Source organism: Rhineura floridana, chromosome 20 (assembly GCF_030035675.1).
Source record: "Rhineura floridana isolate rRhiFlo1 chromosome 20, rRhiFlo1.hap2, whole genome shotgun sequence".
In the NCBI taxonomy this organism is placed as follows: Eukaryota; Metazoa; Chordata; class Lepidosauria; order Squamata; family Rhineuridae; genus Rhineura; species Rhineura floridana.
In genome coordinates this window covers 18098321-18111737 of record NC_084499.1, presented here as the reverse complement: position 1 = coordinate 18111737, position 13417 = coordinate 18098321, and the positions used below count along the sequence as shown (strand labels likewise).

At 44.4% G+C, this 13417-nt stretch overlaps 1 protein-coding gene across 5 annotated transcripts in view; it reads left to right on the top strand.

The window, feature by feature from the left end:
• AK8 (adenylate kinase 8) overlaps positions 1–13417 on the top strand; it is a 94992-nt gene that overhangs the window by 61789 nt on the left and 19786 nt on the right. The gene's annotated exons all lie outside the window — the stretch shown is intronic.

Below are 13417 nucleotides of genomic sequence, written 5' to 3'. Positions count from 1 at the left end.
TGTGTGAACAGTCCCCATAGCCTATGCTTCCTCACTCCCCACACCTCAAAATAGCCTTGACACAGCAAGGTTGACTACTGCAGTGCGCTTTTTGTGGGTCCGCCTTTGAAAACGGTTTGGAAGCTTTAGTTAGTGCAGAATATGTCTATTGTTGAAGGGTTCAAGGCGAACAGATCATAAAATCCTGCACTGCCGTTGAGCTATAGATGGTCCTGATGAACGTAGGAAAACCATTGATTTATCTCGCTCAGTATTGTCTCCACTGACTGGCAGGATTTCAGATGGGATTTCCACCCAGCCTGACTGGAGATGCCATTGGGGATTGAGCCTGGGACCTTCTGCATGCAAAGCAGATGCTCTTGCCACTGAGCTACAGCCCCTTCCAGGAGAGCTGCTAGTGGTAGCAAGGGCACAACTGGGAACATGAAAAGCTGTCTTATCACTGAGCCAGACCATTGGTCCATTTAGCTCAGTATTGTCTACACTGACTGGCAGAAGCTGTCCAGGATTTAAGGCAGGGATCTCCTGCCTGGAAATACTGCCAGGGATTGAACCTGGGACCTTCTGCATGCAAAGCAGAGGCTCTACCACTGAGCTATGGCCCTTCCCTTTAATTCTGATGGGAGATGTTTGTGTGTGTTTGACTGAGTGCTGGATTTGGCTTTCATTAGGGGACAATTTTAGGGGACTGAGGAGCTGATTTGATTCTGGGGCCAACGCCTTCCCCACAAGGCAGCTGTCGGCATGCACTGGGCCAGAGGGAAACAATCGGTGGAAGCTGGGCCATAAATCATTTGCTTGTGGCGCAGGTAGTAAAACACACGGTCTGCAATGGAGTGTGATTCTGACATCAAGGGCAGGAGGGGAAGTAAACCCAGATAGAATTAGCACTTGGAAATCAGTCTGGCAGCGGAAGCAGCAAGGTATAAATCACAGCCTGAACCAATTGCATCTCCCCTTCCACCTCCTCATTTTTAGGTGGGCTCTGGCTGATGAAATTAGATTAAAATAAATTTACATATATATCAAGTTTTATTATTAAAACCCCCATCACATCGGTAAACAAAGTTATTGGCAGAAAGTTCTGTTACTCCGTGCCTGGAGCTCCGAGTAGACCTCTCTGGCTGATCAAAAGGCAGAATTATTGCCAGGACATCAACTTGTAAGTCTGTTTCTTAGAAGTAATAAATGGTTCTAGTGTTCAAATACTATGTTTTATCTGACTTCCATCTCATAAACCCGGTGCAAATAATACTGAATTATATACCGTTGAGCAGCATCAGTCTCTTGGCTCCGCCGTCTTATGGAAAGGGAGAGAAAAGAAACCCAGTGATTGATGGCAGGAAAGAATGAAAAATCAAGTTATTTGAGAGGGTGGAGGGGGAGCACACCCCTCCCCCAGCTACAAGAAACAAATTGGTCTATAAAGTATCTTAATATGCAATAATAAAAAAGAAAGATCCCTTGCAGCTTCAGGAACAGCACCCAGAGATCTGCCCTTAAAGCAAAGAGAGAAATAATTTATTTCGCACCACCAGCAAAAGGTATTAGATTTTGTTTAAATCAGTATTGGGCCCTAAAGGAAGATGAAGAACAACAGGCCGGTGCAGGACATTTTGACAGACAAATAAGCAATAGAAGAGACTGGTGGCTTTTGTGTCAGTGGGACAGTGAATCTGCTGTGGGTTTCAGTCTGAAATTTCAAGGAGCTGTCCAAGGCGCTGAACCTGTTTTTGAGATTATGCTTCAGCACCCTGGACAGCTCATTGAAAGTTTGGACTAAAACCTGGAACGGATTCACTGCCCCACTGACTTCGGAGCTATCCGTCTCCACTGCAAATAAGGAAGCACTTTTTCACCTGATGACGTAATTTTAAAGTTATGGAATTCACTGCAATACATGGTGATGTCCGCCTACCCAGAGGACTTGAAACAGCAATTAAACAAATGCATGAAGGATCAGGGTGTCAAGCATGATAATGGAATGGAACATCCATATGCAGAACCAGCGTACCACTGAATATCAAGATGGGGGAGAAATTTGATTCAGTTTGCATTTAGAGGAGAACTTACCAAATGCACACTTTTATGAAACAATGCACAAACCGAAATTCAGCCATCCTTGGAAATTCTGGCTTCTCTGAATTTTGCAATGCAGTTCTGTAGCCAAGTAATGCGTAGCAGACAAAAATGCATTACATTAAGGAAAATTAAGGAGAATTGGGCTCCTGCCTGGAGGAAGGGAGGGATATAAATTAAATAAATAAATAAACTTGCTTTGCAAAAATGTTTGTATTAGTCAAGACAGCATACAAAAATATGTTGATTAGGAGAAATTTGCACTAAAACGTTGATGAATTTTGATGAGGACTTTTCTTTTTTAAAAAATAGCAATTTGTTGCAGAAATGTAGAGGACTGAACTAAGACTGGAAAAATGAGAAACAGAGAGAAACCACAATGGATAGCTTTGTCCATCCCTCCCACTGAATACCAACTGCTGGGTTGCAGTAGCAAAGGAGAGCTGCTTGTGAGTGTCCTGGAAGCGTCTGCCTGGCCGTTTTGGAAAATGAGATGCTGGATCTTGTGGACTAATGTCCAAGAGCGGCCCAAGGCATTTTGCTGCCTGAGGCAAAGGGCAAGAGGCAAGGCCAGCCCGATTCACATTTGCAGCTATCTCATTCTGCTTAACGCAGGGGTAGCCAATGTGGTATCGCCCAGATGTTGTTGGGCTGCAACTCCCATCAGCCTCTTCCAACATAGTCAGTGGTCAGGGATGATGGGAGTTGTAGTTCCACAATGTCCGGAAGGCACCGTGTTGGCTACTAGGCCTAATGATTGAGCTGGCCCGGACAAGATGGCGCTCCCTTCCCTTCCACGCACAGAAGCTGACCAGTTGAAATCTCACCTCAGTGCTGGCAGCAACTTGTGAAATCCGTCTATTTCATAAATCTGTGGGCCGGGACCATACATTTTGAGTAACTTAAAATAGCGGGTAGAGACCGTGGATGGGAGCTGAGCTTGGCTTTTGTTCAAAAGTGACATTGTCACTGAAAAGCGAGTCCTGCAGTGGCAGTGGTGCAACTGGTGAGCAGCCCTTCCAAGCTCTTGGAGCCCTCGGCCAGTGCCTGACCAACTACTAGCACCACATCTGATTCCAATAAAATGCAACATGTGTATTCCTGTGTTTAGCTTCCTGAACCAGTATTAAAAGGTGGTAGTGGTTCTCTCCAACGACATCACTTCTTCACCCATCCACCCCTAGACACCCTTTCCCTTTTCTTGCCTTGTTGGTAAGGGAGAAAAATGCTCCACTTTTCTAAAACTAGACTTAGGACAAGTGTTTTAAATTTAAGTACAAAAAAAAAAAGCTTTAGGAATCTAAATAATTTCTCTCCCATCATGCTCCCCCCCCCCCAATCCTTTGGTCATTATTTAGACCTTCTTATTTTAGCATCTGATTTTCAGGTTGGATTAGGGATAATAAACAGCCTATTAATGGAGGCTTGAACTAGGAGATGGAGTTTGAACCAGCCGCAAAATTCAATGGCTGAGAGAAGTTAATAACTCTATTACTACCAGCTCTATTTTTTAGCCATTTGAAGAGCTCGGTATTAGCCCTGTCTTACTCCTCTATTAATTGAGCTAATAGAACCCCGGTGACCTTCGCATGGTGCCGTTATCTGCGAGTTTGCCAGACGTGGGCTGGAATACTTATCGCTGAATATGTATTCCGTGGATGCTCCCGTTTCTGTTGGAAGAAAGATTTTGGTTAAAGATCACCCAACTTCAAATCTGCTGTTCTTTCCCCCTCTTAACATTTACCTGCTGCCTTCTGTGGCCAATCGAAAGGAATGTGGAGATGAAGGTACGTGACTTAATTAAGATCCCACTGAGTTAACGAGGGAAGTTGTGGAGTCCAAAGTCGAAAGGCCACAGGAGTGCTCTGATGTGAGGTTTGTGTATGTTTGTGTGTGTGGATATTCTGGGAATCTGCTGTATTATTTTTTTGACTGGATTAATTAACACTTGAATAAATTTAAAATCCTGGGTTGTTTGTCATGCTGCATGCTTGCTTTGTAAAGGGCAGTGTGCACATATCAGTGGTGAAAGGAGGCAAGGAATTTAGGCAGGTTAGGTAGAAGGAAATCCAACTGTTAAAAAACCTGCCTTTCTTGTGGGGATGAGCAATGTGATACAGAATGTTCTGTTCCAAAGGTTAATTTCTTTGGATTAATCTGAATCAGGACAAGTCCACAGCAAACTCTGAACCTGGGGCCTGAGGGGTGTCAGGCATTAATGTTTGAGGAATCTGATCTGGATGATTTCCTATGACCAAATGACCAGACAGTTGTGGTGCAGAAAGGAACACGGCTCTCCACTGGATTTTGTACTTCACAGAACGTTGCCCCGCACAGGGTGCAACCTGTACCCCAGGGACGGAGAAACTTGTGGCTGTCCAGATGATGTTGCTGGACTCCAGTTCTCATCAGCCGCAGCTGGCATGGCCAGTGGTCAGGGACGATGGGAGTTGTATTCCAGCAGCATCTGGAGGGCCACAGGTCAGTCATCCCTGCATGACTAAAAATACTCTCAGCCATTCGTGGCTTGCTCCCGTATGCATTGGCTCTGTATTCTTGACTCTGCTTCTTCTCCGCCTGGATCCTCCCAGCACTGTCTTGTTCATTGCGTCCTGATTCGGCAGGAGCTGGGTCTGACAGCCAGAGTTCCCAATTCCAACCCATTTCCAAGGAGAAATCTGAAATGTATGCGCAAAATTGTACACCCCAGTCAGGATGGGCAAATCTGTCAGTTTTGGTTTCTCATTTTTCCCATCTTGAGTTCAGTTCTCCGTATTTCCACATTAGTTTGCAATTATATTCCTCATGAAACTTAATCACTGTTTTAGTGCAAATTTCTCCAGACGTACACATATTGGTCTAATAAATGCATTTTCCCCATCGGTTTCCCCTAATATAGTGCATTTTTGTGTGCTATTTTCATGAATATATGCACTTTTATGCACCATTTACCCCAGTGTATACATTTCTGCATATATTGCTTGTCTAGAGAACCGCTGCAAAATCCGGAGGAGTGTGAATTTCGAAGGATGGCTGTGATTTGGTTCTCATGTTGTTTTGGCAAGTGCGAATTGGGTGGGTCCGCCTTTACATGCAAACTGAATTGAATGGTGGTTGTCAAAGACAGGCCTAGGCTGCTGGTATAGCACAGTGAGGAGGAGAGCCTGGCTGGGAGTCCAGAGTCTGTGAGTTCAAATCCCTGCTTGTGGCTCCTGGGTGCAAGGGCCAGCTAAAGATCTCCCCCACCGGGAGTGGCTCGGGGGTTACGTGCCCTGCCACCTGTGCAGCCGTGGGCAAGCTGCAGAGTCCCAAGGAGCCCAGTTGCCCCCCAGCTGGCCGTTGCGGACAAGGAAGGGGCTGGCTTGTGCAGCTGTGGCAAGCTGAGCAGGCCCTAGCCAGCTGGGGAGGACTAGCCTCAGAGGGAGGCAATGGTAAACCCCCTCTGAATACCGCTTACCATGAAAACCCTATTTGTAGGGTCGCCATAAGTCGGGATCGACTGGAAGGCAGTCCATTTTCATTTTTGTCAAAGACAGGCACGGCCAAGACATTTTGGGGGTATCAGGAGGAAGATTCCAACTGTATTTACTGACTCACAGTGAAAATATTATCATTTTTTAAAGAAAAGGTCAGAGCAACCTCCATATCCTTCATGTTGTTACTAAACAGATGGTTGATGACTCCCAGCCCTTCGAACTCTCAGGGGCAATGGGTTTGGGGGGAACAGGGACATTGTGGTGGTTCATGTCCTCTCCCCAGCTTTCCTGTTGGTCTTTCTGGGTCACGGAGCCCACAGTAGTGGCTGTGGGGTAGTGAAAGCCCCTCCCTGGAATAAAGTGCCAGGGTCATGCTCAGTTGTTGGATCTTTTTGCTCACTTTGCCCAAGCTAACATCTGCTCCCCTCAAGGCAATGGCAGCCAAGGGAGGGCCTTGGAAGAGTGGGGTGGGGGTGCACAGATGTTTTTAAGTATCCTCTCTCCAATCCCCTTGATATTTATTTATTTGACTTGTATACTGCTTTCTGTTTCAAGAGATCTCTCAGTGGTTTACATTTTAACAAAAAATGTATTTTATTAAAAATACAAATTCCACGTTCAATACAGCTGCTGCTGCTAATAATAACAATCCAAATTTTTAAGCAAGGTGGTTGAGCCGTAAATCTCTAAAACAGTGTACATCAGTTCAATGGCAACAAAAAGGAATCATATGCAAAACAAAAATTCAGCCGCGGAACGCAAAATAATTGCAATATATATCTAAAAACTCACATGAACGTTACAGAAAAGCATTGCTGCATCTAATAATGCAAATCAGGAATTCAAGGAACTGCAGCCAGTATTATTGGCTAGAACAGGATGATCCAGGGATTGGGAGGTGTACCCTGTGGTTGTCCAGCTACTGCTGTTATTATTATTATTATTTTGACTTGTTAGTCGCTCCAACTGCACTTTCACTTTTTGCAATAACGCCAAAGGCCATGGTCCAAAGAGACATGCATTGTGATCCTCCTGGGGATGCGCCAGGCTTTCTGGGAGGCAGTTTTCCCACTGCAGTTCCTTGCGCCGCACCCCCACCCCACTTGAAAAACAGCTTCTGAATGTCCGGAGATTCTTCAGAGCAGCATCCGATCTTGTGCCTGTGGCTCTTTGGATCCCAGTCAAAATGACCGGCCGGATTGAGTGGCGAAGGCCACCGGCAATCAGCTGCTCATTGAGGTTGAGGCCGAATGTTCCACTCGTACAATAATTGCTCCGGCCTTGCTGAAATGCAGAAATGGAAACTCCTAGGCATTGGAAACTGAGTTAAGAAATAAATATTATCCCCCAGCCCTGTAGCTGGGAAAAACAATGTGATGCAATAACAATTTGATCTTTTTAAACTAACACCGTTCTTCTGGGTTTTAAGATGGAGACCAGGAAGGTCAGGGACTTTTGCATGGCGTGGGACCGAGGCACATAGTAAATGAGGGAGGTAAAAAAAGATATGAGAGAAAATAAAGCTGTCCTATTATTTCCAAGCTATTGACATTTGACTATTTATTTCCAGTGTTTGTGTTTGTGTGGGAGGAGAGGGTGGGTGGGGAAACTGGTGAATATTATTATTCTGAGTAAATGTGGAAAGGTCGTTCTTGCTTCTTGAAGGGTTAAAACTTAGTTTAAGAAAGTCTGTTACTACGTCTGCTATCTGCCTTTGGAGAGCCGTGGAGCAATTGCTTTTGAAGCAAAGACATCAAAAATGTACATTACCTTTGAACCCGGCCAGCTCCCGGGAACTTTGGGAATAAAAGCACAAAGCCTGACTCTGTTGGCTGAGAGGAATCTTAATCCATGGAAGAAGTAGTGTTAGAAGAGATGGGACTTTGCTTGCATAAAGGCAGCCGCTCAGGCTGTGAACTGATTCCTTCTGTGACCCTATCTGGGTGCCCTTCAATTAGGAACTGAGGCAGCTGCCTTATCCCGTTGGTTCATCTAGCTTTGTATTGTCTACTCTGACTGGGAGCAGTTCTCCAGGGTTTCAGGCAAGGTTCTACCTGGAGATGCCATCAGGGATTGTATCTGGGACCTTCTGCATGCAAAGCAGGTGCTCTACCACTGAGGTACACCCCTTCCCCAGAAACAGAGAGGGAAGATCTCTTCGTCACACTTCATGGCTAGAGGTGGTTCTGGTAGGGAGTGGCATGCAGTGTTGCCAGACCTCTCCTTTGGACGCCAAATCACCCCTAGTTCAACAGGAAAAATCCATCTGTTCTCTGGCCATCTAGCATCTTCTGCCCTTGCTCAAGGGCTTCCTGGCAACGGTAGGCACTGCTGCCGCATCTGCCCAAGTTAACACTGCCCTGAGTAATCTCGGATTCCTGCGTTATTTGCGTGCAAAACAGTATCCTAGCGTAAACAGAAGCCCCCAATTCTTGTACATGTCCAAGAAGTATCTTGCATCTAGCCGTGCTGTTCTGTGGGGGTGGTAAAGTGGCATGCAACCTGAAGGCACCGTACAAGAGGATGATTTATTTATTTAGGCAATTTATATACTGCTTATGTTTAAATGAAACTCTAAGCAGTGTACAACACAAGGTAAACATCTTAAACAGCAGATACAACAACAAAAATTACACAGTCTATAAAATACAATTGAGGACTGAACAGGGCATCCTCTTTAGTGTCAACATTTAGTATAAACATTGCATATAAAAATGAACTACAAAAAATACAAGAAAAATCATAGCAAACATAGTAGGCTGAACAAAATAGCCCCTAGGCTTCAATAAAAAAATCAATAAAAATCAAGTTAAAAAACATCAACCTTATTTTTAAACATAATAAATTGGACAAAAGAAAATCAACTCATTTCTTAATCAATATATAATAATAAAGCAAAACAATTAAAACAGCCAGCCCCCTTTTCAACAGCAAACAGAATTTTATCTATTATTAGATAATTAGAATAAGAATAATTATTTTGATTTCATTTCATTTCATTTTTAAATAAAATTTATATACTGCTTGACTGTAACAAAACTTCTAAGAAGAGCCACTGTGGTGTAGTGGGTAGAGTGTCGGACTAGGACCTGGGAGACCAGGGTTCAAATCCCTGCTCAGCCATGAATCTCACTAGGTGTGACCTTGGGCCAGTCACTGCCTCTCAGCCTAACCTACCTCACAGAGTTGTTATGATTAAATGAAGAGGGGGAGAGCCATGTACACCCCTTGACCTCTTTGGAGAAAAGGTGGGCTATAAATGCAATAAATAAATAATAAGCAGTTGAGGGGGGGATGACCATTAAAATTATCAATAAAAGTTAATAACAGGTATTTTAAAAAACCTTCAAAAGATAATTGAAATCAACCGTAAGCTAGAAAGAGATGAAAACAACTTTCTACATGTCTGACTAGGCATGCCTAAACAAAAATGTTTTAAGCAGGCACCAGAAAGAGTACAGTGAAGGCGCTGGCCTGATGTCAAGAGGCAGGGAGTTCCAAAGGGTAGGTGCTGCCATGCTAAAAGGTTGATTTCTCACAAGTGTGGAGCAAATATTATGTGGTATCCATAACAGTCCAGTTCTGCAGATTGAAGCAGCCAAGTGGGCACGTTTGGGTATGATTATCTATTAAGATTATTCAGTCATGCTATATCTAAGTGTGATCCCTGCTCTCCCCTTCCCCCCCCCCAAGAAAAATCATCACACTGATATAAAAACTGCCCAACCCCTGAGATAGGGATGAAAACCATCTGCTCCAAAGTTTGCAGACAAGCCTTCTACAACGAGGCAGCTCTGGTTTATGACCCATAAATTGCACCATAATATATCAGCCACAGGGCAGACTCTTGCATTGGGCGGGAAGAGAGAGGTGAGCCTGTTTTCCCCTGCCCTCCCCCCCCCGCTTCCAAAAGGCTGCCAAATGCTATTCCTCCTAGGTAATCAGATAGCCGTTAATTAATAAAACTGTCAGATTAATTGTCCCGGTCTGGACATCCTTATCCGTTCTGTAATGCTACCCCTGCCAGCACTCCCCCTGCCACAACTATTGCTCTGGCCTACAGCTTCCAGCTCAATTAGCTTAATGCTATGCAAATGAAAGGCTCTCCTCATCGTTAGCTTCTAGCCTGCGAATGTTAATAGTATAATTGGGCCTTCAGCAAGGTAATTAGACACGATTTCTTCCATTAGTCTTACAAGGCTAATTATTGTTGATAGGAGAGAAGGGGGGGCGAATGAGTCCCACAGCTGCAGGCAAACAGGGCATCTGGGTCAAAGCAAATATAGACAAAACATTGACAAGGTAAAACAACCATCGAGATCTATAGCGGGGGTCAGGCACAGGGTGGGGAGGTGGGGGGAGAGAGTATAGAGTCATCACAGGTATTGTGAGAGCCACAGGGCCTAGGTGCATGGATCCCTGAAATCCCTAAGAATGAGCTTGTAGAGCTCAGCAGGGAAGAGGGTGGGGACAAAGCTAGAATTACAGCAGGGCCCCACTTCGCTAATGCAGCGGTCTCAGTTAGACACAATTAGACTAAAGCCCCACTCATACGGCGCTTGTTCGGGCATCGCGCACCATTCTATTCAATGAGTTCTGTTTTTCAGCAGGGGTCTGGAACATAACCCGCCGTATGAGTGGGGCCCTACTGTAGTTGGTTCGGCCTGTCATTGGCTCTGGGCTCCCGCCTGTCACTGGCTCTGGTTCTGGTTCTGCCTACTGTTTGGGCTCCCTGCCTTCCACCCTACCAGTCACAATGGGCAGGAGCCACCACAGCATAGAAGACTGCTATTTTATTCTCTCTCTCTCTCTCTTGCTCACTGCACACACAAATATACAGAGACTCAAGTGGGAACTGCAACAAAACGTTTATTTATTTATTCATTCATTAGATTTATATCCCGCCCTTCCTCCCAGTGGGAGCCCAGGGCGGCATGTTGCAGTGCATCCCCAGTACTCCTCTGGTCCAGGGTTCCTATCAGCCGTTCTGGCCTTGCAGTCGTGTTAAGGTCATGCCAGGAGTGGGAGGTGTCAAAGTTGTGTGTGTGTGGGAGGAGGGAAAAAGGACTTCTCATCCCCACAGGGTCGCCAATGGTCACGTCTACATCATGTATTTGACACACACATAAAGTGCCTGTTTCCCCCCCCCCCAAAAAAAGAATCCTGGGAACTGTAGTTTACCCTTCACAGAGCTACAATTCCCAGGAACCTTAACAAGCTACAGTTCCCAGGATTCTTTGGGGGAAGCCATGTGACTTTAAATGTGCCTCACATCCACACCTTACTTTTAAAGCACATTTAAGCGAGCAATATAGTAATCACAGATGTTATGAGATAACAGGGATCTCTAAAATCCCTAAGAGTGAGCCAGAGAAGAGCAGTGTGCGCGTGTCTACCCTCACACAGACACACAAGTGGGACATGCAATGAAATGTTGCGGGGATTCCCCAGCCCCTAAACAGAGGGCACCCCTGGGGCTCCTGACAAGTGGCTCAGTGGCCAACGTTATTTTAGGGGAAGGGGTTGCAGCTCGGTGGTGGAGCATCAGCTCTTCATGCAGAAGGTCTCGGGTTCAATCCCCGAGGGCATCTCCAGGTAGAGCTGGGAGAGAGAGCCATGCCTGAAACTCTGGAGAGCCGCTGCCTGTCAGAGTAGACACTGCTAAGCTAGATGGACCAGTGGTCTGACCCAGTATAAGCCAGCTTCCTGTGTATGGACTCTCCAGTTGGGACACCATCAATTTGATAAAAGTAACATATTATTTAAGAGGGGGGAAACCCAGACAAATAAATAAATATATAGAAAACTGGGCAATTGTTATTATTTTGTGGAACCAACTGCATCAGGAGAATTAAGTATCCATACAAATTATTTTCTCTGCTTTGACTTAATACGTGTAACTATGCTTATGCTTTGGGCGATACATTTTTCCCCCTTTTATATTTTTAATATATGCACAAGATGAACTAGCTGCATCCGTAAATATATATATATCTTTTTTCTGTTTTTCTCTCTGCTTCCCCCCCCTGCAATTTTAATAAAGATTTGAAGGGGGGGTAAAGGACCCTCCAGTTGGATGATCCCTCCTGTCTGACCACATAGGGTTGTAGCCAATGCTACTCATACTCCGAGTAGACTCACTGAAATGCATGCACGTGGCTTTAGGTCTATCAATTCCAATGGGTCTCCTCTGAGCAGAGCTTCATTGGCTAGAGCCCATAGTCTTGGCAAATGAAATCTTCTCCCCTGTGAGCAAGGGAACGCAAAGCCTGTTGATTAAATAACAAGCTGGCATTTGCAGAATTCAGTCAGACACATTAGATCAGCCTTTGGCAACCTGGTGCCCTCCAGAAGTTTTGAACCACAACCTCCATCAATCCCAGCCAGCATGAGCTGGAGTCTGAAACCGTGGCTCACAAACTCCCCCCCCCCCCACGGACCACTTGAAAATTGCTGATGACCTTGGCGGATTGCTTAATGACTTCTGCTGTGCAAGGTGCTGCATGATTATTAATATTGTTTGTATTATCACTTCCTGTATTTCTTGCATTGCATTTTACTGTATTAGAATTTGCATTCCCTAGAATTCAAATTGCTATGCAATATAAGCAATAAAAGAAGCAATAAAATACAATTGAAAAATCAGTATGAATATTGAAACTGGACATGACACAGATAATCCAAATGAAGCTGGTAACAAGTTTGGTGCTATTAAATATTAGAGATGCGCCATCTCTGTTATCTTTTCAGTGCCTACTGAAGACCTTCCTCTTTCAACAAGCCTTTTAGTAGAGACCTTTTCCCAGTCTGTGTTTGTGTTGGAATTGCTTTTAATGTTTTTAAAGCTTTTTTTAAAAAAGATGTTTTTAAAGATGTTTTGTTTTAATATATTTTTAAGGAAGTGTTGCTGTAATATGTTTTGAGGTCTGTTTTTATGATGTTTTAGAGGTTTTTAGTGCTTTTGTTTGCTGCCCTGGGCTCCTACTGGGAGGAAGGGTGGGATATAAATCTAGTAGATAAATTAATAATAATAATAATAATGAATAATCCCAAAAATAAAAAATCCACTCCAAAATCACTCCAGAATCCACCCAGATCCCAAGCACACCTGAGTTTGAGTAGAGAGAGGGAAAATGCAGGTGATAACAGGTACAGGGAAAGAACCTCTCACATACAGTTAAAAAAGCAATATGAATAGACAATGCGGACATGTCACGGACCATCTGAATGAAGGTCATGGGCCACTGGTGGCCCATGGACCACAGTTTGGGAACCCCTGGTCTAAAACATCTTGAGGGCTCTTGGCTGGCGAAGGTTGCCTTATATTCTGTCCCAGAAGCAGAAGAATCAAGTCCAGGGCTAGGATCTTCTTGAGCGGTGTTGTGTTTGTGCAACTGCTGAGCCTCACAGCCATCATCGCTGGATGAGAAATATTCCTTGCCTACAAACGAATTCTCTTGTAAGGAGTTCTGAGGCTGACTCGTGTAAAGAGAGAGAAATCCCTCATCAAGCTGAATCTTGATAGATCGAGAATTATGTTTTCTAATTCAGAAAAATCAACTCATTTGAAATGTGGTGTTGGAGAAGAGCTTTGCGCATACCATGGACCGCGAAAAAGACAAATAATTAGGTGTTAGAACAAATTAAACCCGAACTTTCACTAGAAGCTAAAATGATGAAACTGAGGTTATCATACTTTGGACACATCATGAGAAGACATGTTTCATTAGAAAAGACAATAATGCTGGGAAAAACAGCAGGGAGTAGAAAAAGAGGAAGGCCAAACAAGAGATGGATTGATTCCATAAAGGAAGCCACAGACCTGAACTTACAAGATCTGAACAGGGTGGTTCACGACAGAT